The sequence below is a fragment of the Balaenoptera ricei genome, chromosome 3 (assembly GCF_028023285.1).
Source record: "Balaenoptera ricei isolate mBalRic1 chromosome 3, mBalRic1.hap2, whole genome shotgun sequence".
Lineage (NCBI taxonomy): Eukaryota > Metazoa > Chordata > Mammalia > Artiodactyla > Balaenopteridae > Balaenoptera > Balaenoptera ricei.
In genome coordinates, this window is record NC_082641.1 from 80471359 (window position 1) to 80478420 (window position 7062).

The following is a 7062-nucleotide window of genomic DNA, read 5'->3' on the forward strand; positions in this document are numbered from 1 at the left end:
TAACTCTTTTTTCTTTCACTGATATATCTCTAGTGCCTAGAAGAGTACGGGCACATAGTAGGTAGTTCAATAAACGTTTATGGAAACATTGATTGGCTCAATAACTAACTGACTGAATGAATGAACAGTGGATAAAACAGTACTAGCTCTCTGTTAAAAGTAATAATGGGTGCAGTAATGAAGTTACAACTGCATTGATAACTCGGATTATTTTCCATTGTGATTATATCAGACTTTTTCCACATAACAACCTCTAGTGTTCCTTCCAGGCTCTGGATGTGGTAGGAGACCACTAATATTATTGTGTACCTGGCACCATGGACACCACTCATGCATTTCCATAGTCGCACAGCCCTTACTAAGGAAATGGCACAAGCTACGTTGTGAAACAGGCACGGTTATGTCCATAAGATAATTCTGCTTGTGAATTCCCTAGAAACGTATAGGCATCCCATTGAAAGAGTGTGCACCAAAACCTGTACTCCCATGATCAAGCCATAGGCTACTAGACATTTATCAAGTGAAGAATGTTCATTCAAGTCTTGACAAGAGCTATATAGAGTAGCAGAATATGAGTTGAGAAAATCTTTGGCTCTCTGCACTACTGAAGAGAGATTCTTGATTGGGCTAGAAGAGGACCACGTGTTTAATTTTAAATTTCTAAAAGTAATTCTTAATGTTTTTTTCCCAATTAGTTCACCTTTTAATTCTCCTATTAATTACACTCATTTTATTTGTCAGTGGCGCATAAACTTTATGATGAATCTCTGTGCATTCTAACGCCAGGACTGTCCATAAATAACATAGAGCAATGAAGTCTAATGGAAAAAAACTGTACTTTAGAATCAGAAAAACTTGGTTCAAATCCTGTACCAACCACTTATTATGTATCTTTGGGCAGGTTTTTCAATCTTTCAATCTAAATTTCCTCATCTACAAAATGAGAACAACAGTCTGTGCTTCAGAGAGAGGTTATGAGGGTGCACTTAGAGCCCACCAACTCCCACCTACGTCGGAGTCAGACACAAGGTGTCACTCCTAATAGTAATTAAATAAATGCTTCTTCTGTTTCTTACCTTCCTGAGGTTTGGGAACAACCAAGAAGTCTCCCTCATTCAAGTGCCAAAGAACTCTGCCTTAGATTGTTAAAACTTCTCCCGGGTAAAATACTTTTTGCCATAGTTTTCTCCATTCCTTGAACACTGCAAGATTGTTCCTACCTTGAGACCCTGACCTCTGCCTAGAACCCTTTCCCCCATATTATTACAGGCCTTTCCATGATATCTCAGAAAGCCCTTTCCATTAATGGTGACTCCTTCTCACCCTTGTTGCTAACATGCACCCTATTCCTTAAACTCTATAGCATTATTAAAGTTATTTTGTTTATTGACTTGTTTACCTGTTTATTTTCCCACCATCTGAATGTACATTCTTCAGAGCCTTGTCTGAATTATTTTCAGCAGTATCCACAGGATTTAGAGGATTGCCAGGCTCACTGGTGGGTGCTCAAAAATCATTTGCTTAATCGAATGATTAAAAGAAAGGAATTATATATGTGCATGATCCTTTCTGTAACAAGGAGTAAGTATCCTGGATGCTGATTGTTTACCGGGGGGTCTGGGGGGGGGTGTATCCCCCATCTCCCTTGTGGCGCCCCTACCAGGGGGCAGGGGAAAGGGAAACTTCATCTATTTCACATAGATCCCTGCAGCAGTCATGCATTCCTCACATTCTTAGTTGATGGACAGTCCCAGCTGGGACAGCTGAAGAGCACATTAACAACTCAACAGCAAGAGCCTGACCTCTGAGAATCCTTTCCTACTCTTCTTGTGAAATAAGCCCCACTCCTGAATTCAGCCAGATTTATTTCACTCAAACTTCTGATGAACATGCACTGTTTTCATCCCTGGGTTCATTCTCAGGCTCCAATCTAACCTTACTTCTGGCACAAACACTGCCTGAGTCTCTTTGTGTGGCTTAGACAACTTGAAAGGATGGCATGATGAAATATGAGAAAAAAAGAAGAAAAAGGAAAATACTTATTATTTTTGTATTTGTGATTATTTGAACACTGATTTCTTTGGTCCCATTATTTTTTCAATTTATTAAGTTGAATTAAAATATATCTCCTTGAAATTTTCTCTGATATCAGTAGGTATAAACATAACATTCATATATTAGAACACACTTAGGTTTTTTTATTATTTAAACTCTTAATTGGTAATATTGGCTATTAGAATTGAGGTTATCCAATTTCCCAAATGTCATAGATTTCATGACATTTTAAGGATTTTGGCATATTCCATTCTGTCATATTTTTATAATGTTCTTGCCACTCTGTATACAGGTGAGTGTGGGAATAGAGACTTCATCTCTAAGTTATGAATTACCATGGTAGGTCTAAATTGGTTCACAGAAGAGTAACTTCACAATTTTTTACCTCTCTAAAAAGGTTCTTTTCCCGCTTCTTGAAGTTTATCTTTTATAGAGCAAATGTAATGTAAAAGAAAGTGAATATTTGGGGGATATATATTTTGCCTCTTAAGATTTATATTACAATAAACAAATGGGACCTAATTAAACTTAAAAACTTTTGCACAGCAAAGGAAACCATCAACAGAACGAAAAGACAACCTACTGAATGGGAGAAAATATTTGCAAACGATATGGCTGATAAGGGGTTAATATCCAACATATATAAACAGCTCATACAACTCAACATCAAAAAACAAAACAAAACAAAACAAAACAAACAACCTGATTAAAAATGGGCAGAACCGAATAGACATTTTTCCAAAGAGGACACGCAGATGGCCAATGGGCACATGAAAAGATGCTCAACGTCGCTAATCATCAGAGAAATGCAAATCAAAACCACAATGAGATATCACTTCACACCTGACAGAATGGCTATCATCAAAAAGAACACAAATAACAAATGTTGGCAAGGGTGTGGAGAAAAGGGAATCCTCGTACACTGTTGGTGGGAATGTAAGTTAGTGCAGCCACTGTGGAAAACAGTATGGTGGTTTCTCAAAAAACTAAAAATAGAACCACCATGTGACCCAACAATTCCACTGCTGGGTACAGATCCAAAAAAAAAACAAAAACACTACTTCAAAAAGATACATGCACCCCAATGTTCATAGTGGCATTATTTACAATAGCCAAGATATGGAAGCAACGTAAGTGTCCATCAATAAACGAATGGTTAAAGAAGAGGTGGTATATACATACAGTGGAATACTACTCAGCCATAAACAAGAACACAATTTTGCTATTTGCAGCAACATAGATGGACTTGGAGGGCATTATGCTAAGTGAAATAAGTCAAAGAAAGACAAACATTATATAGAACAAAAAAGAAGCAGACTCACAGATACAGAGAACAAACTAGTGGTTACCAGTGGGGACGGGAGGAGTGGCAATATGGGGTGGGGGAGTGGGATGTACAAATTATTGGGTATAAGATAGGCTCAAGGATATATTGTACAATATGAAAAATATAGCCAAGATTTTGTAATAACTGTAAGTGGAAAATAACCTTTAGAATTGTATAAATTTTTTTTAAAAATGTTAAAGACATATTACAAGATCTAGAAAATTTGTGTGTGTGTGTGTGTGTGTGTGTGTCTATAATGACTACAATTGAAAAAAATCTACAAATACAGATGGAAAAAGGTCAGTCCCTGCTGTTCCATGTTCTACTATCTTACACTGTGCTGGATGGCTAAACGATTCATGACAAGAGCTTTTCTAATAGCAAGCCCACAAAAAATTGTAGCTTTTTTCCTAGAACTTCAAGGAGATTATTGTCTACTTTCTTTTTATCACATATGTTTTCATGAATATTAACTTTATTAATTTAATACACATTCATTTATCTACTTTATTGTATACGTATGTAGGAATACTTTAGAATTGCAGGGTTTCTCTAAAAAATCAGGCTTGCATTGCTGATAGAATGTAATAGTTTTCATCTTCTGAAGGATTTTTTTAAAAATTTTCTTTGTTCATTAGCTATGTGTCCAGGGGTTTCATTTTAAAATTTACAATTTACCAGAATTCTTTACTTCAACTATCACGTGAGCTGATGGTTCAAGACAGCTCTCTTACATCTTTGTATAGAGGGAAAAAAGCAAAGTAAATTCTCACCCTTTTACAGATAGAAGTAGGCCTTAGATCCTTTATGTTTTCACTCAATTTAAACACTGATCCTATAAAATAAAAAAGATCTTGATGAACTTCAATAACATTTAACTAAATTAATCACATGTAGAAAGTATAACAGTATTTTCTCCCAGCATTATTTTATATATATTCTATTCCTTACCAATCTTATTATTGGTGCTACTAACATTTAAAATAGTGTAATTTATTAGCAATAATAATAATTCTCAAACATTATGAGCAAATAAAGGATATTAAATTGAGCATTAATCTGAAACTAGGGAAGAATTACAACACATGCAAGAAAAAGGAAAACAAGAAATACTGAGAAATGGATTCATTTGGTGCTTGATCATTGAGATGACTCTTCCAATTTGCAAAAGGAAAAACTTAGAAATATCAAAAGTAAGCAAACTATGACCTTGACAACCGGAGAGTTGAATGTATGCATTAACTGAACATTTTAAACGCTGAAGTTCTATCACGTAGAGGTGGAAATTCAGAGGATGGTGCAAATACACATTGAATCATTAGAAGGTTTCTTTACAGTCAGTAGAGAAATGCTAAGTCAAACACTGAAGGTGACTTTTTTGTCCCTTTTCTATTCCCGTCTTTGGTTTATTTTGGCTGGTGTGAGAAAAAAAAGAAAGATTAAAATGAAATAAGAGAAAAAAGTTATGGAGCATTGAGCAAGATAATTTTGGGAGGAAAAAATAAGCCATGTTCTTTTACTAGTGGAACATACAGTGTCTAATAAGAAATATAACTGTTTTTAGCATATATGAATGGGACAGTCATGAGGGTGGGTGTGATTGATACAAATGAAAGCAACAGAATTAAACAAGCTGAAAATGTTTCTCCACCACTATTGTTTAAACAATAACTTATATTCCCCAATGAAAGTGTACTTAAGAATTCTCTTTAATATATAACTTTTTAAGTGTGCATTGCTATGAAAGCTAAGCAATTCTAAAATTCTTTTGCTAAAACTGAAGAAGCAAGAGATTTGTAGTTTGAAAATTAGCACTTCATTATGAAATTTCACCTTTTTTTTTTTTGCCTTGGTTTCAGAAGAGATTACACACAAAACAGTCAAGGTTGTCCAGAGGGAGAACTAAGGCTAAAGATTCCAAACTGAATAGTGAATTGAAAATTCTGGAAAGTATCATGAGGCTAAGGAAAAATTTAGTGTATTGATTTGATGAATGCATTTACATGAAGACTGACAATATTTGATGAATGCATTTACATGATGACTGACAATACAGATTCCACTGACCAATATTTATGGGAAGGGGTTGGGGGGGGGAAAGGGGATTCTGGCAGCTTCTGCCTACTATTTATGTGCTGTCCAAAGCCAGCTTTAGCAGGGGAGTGGTGAAGGACTGGGGCTGCATTAGAAAACGTCCTCTGGGCTGGCTCTCTGGTCTTGCTTTGAACTCTTGCTCATCATTATTTTATGTGGCAGCTTGTCTTTGTGTTGGTGGAAGGAAAAAGAAAAACACAGGAGACTTGCCTTTACGTTCTAAATCAAACTCTGCTCTGCTGATTGCTGGAGTGGCTTTTCAAAGGCAAGCAAGTGAGGACATTAAAATTCCTTGTTTCTGTGGACCAGGAGCTGAGGGTTATTATTTTTTTAATTCTCAATAGCAAAAAGAGCATTTTTCAGTGTATCTTACGTTTACCGTGACACATCCCCAGTATTTTTTTTTTTCAATTTGATTGGCATTTGGAGAAGATAAAGCAAGGTTGGTAAACTCTTCAAAGGGGAAAAGGGAACCTACAGAGAGGGTGCGAGGAGACGTCTCTCGTCATAGAATTTCAGAACCAGAAGGAACCCGGCCATTGCCCCTAACACACCCATTTTGATAGTGACCCAAGGTCCAAAGACATCAGTTGCCTAAGACGCCTATTCAGAAAATTATTCCTGGACCCTCCTCACTGGATTCCCACTCCTCCCTCTTTACCCTGCCCTATGCTGCCTCTAGCGTTAGACCGAGAAACTATAAAGAGTGGGGACAGCAGAAGGTGAAGAAAAGCTAGAGAGGGTCGGAGAAACTCCTAAGGAGGCAAAAAGTGAAATACCTAGGTCAAGACGCTTTAATATTTATTTGCCTGGACAAAGAGAAGCAGCCCGCTCGCCCCAGGCCTTGCTCGCACAGAACAGTAGCTACTGCTGAATACCTGTGATGCTCATTTTCAACTTTGGAAGATCAGCTAGTCCCTTCCCTCTCGCCCTGCATACCTTCTACTCTTACCCAAGTGATTCTTTCCTTAAACATTGCGTGGGCTTGTTCTTAATAACACACTTCCTCACCTGTGTCTTAGATGTCTCTCTCAACCCTCTCTCCCCTCGTAATTCCCAAATCGTTATCCTGGGCTTTCTTAAGCTGCAAACTCAAGCCACATTTAGATGGTCAGGAAAGGTCGCTGGATTCCTTATTTCGGCGAAAAACCGGAGGACCACTACTGCCCCCCTCCCCCAGTTTAGACATACTAGGAAGACACTCAAAGATCATTTATGCAAAGGACGGGATGCATTTTGTGGCCGCTGGTGGACAGCTAGAGAAAGCAGTAGAAGGGGGGGACAAGGGACCGCATCTGTGCCTGTGCCGAAGCGCAGAGCAGGAACAACCTGCACGCGTTCACTGCCGCCCTTCCCCGGCGAAGGCTGGCACACTCACCAAGCGGGAATGGGCTGGTGCCGCGGGTGGGCAAAAGCAATGCGGCCGGTCTGGAGGGCGGCGCGGAGGGTGGCGCTGGCAGCGTGAAAGGCTCTTTGTGCAGGCCTTAGGGGTGGAGGTGTACGTGCGAGAGGCGCCAGCGGAGCGGGAGCCGGGGGCTGGGGTTCTGGGACACCGCTACCTGCCACTCCGCAGCCGCGCTGGAAAG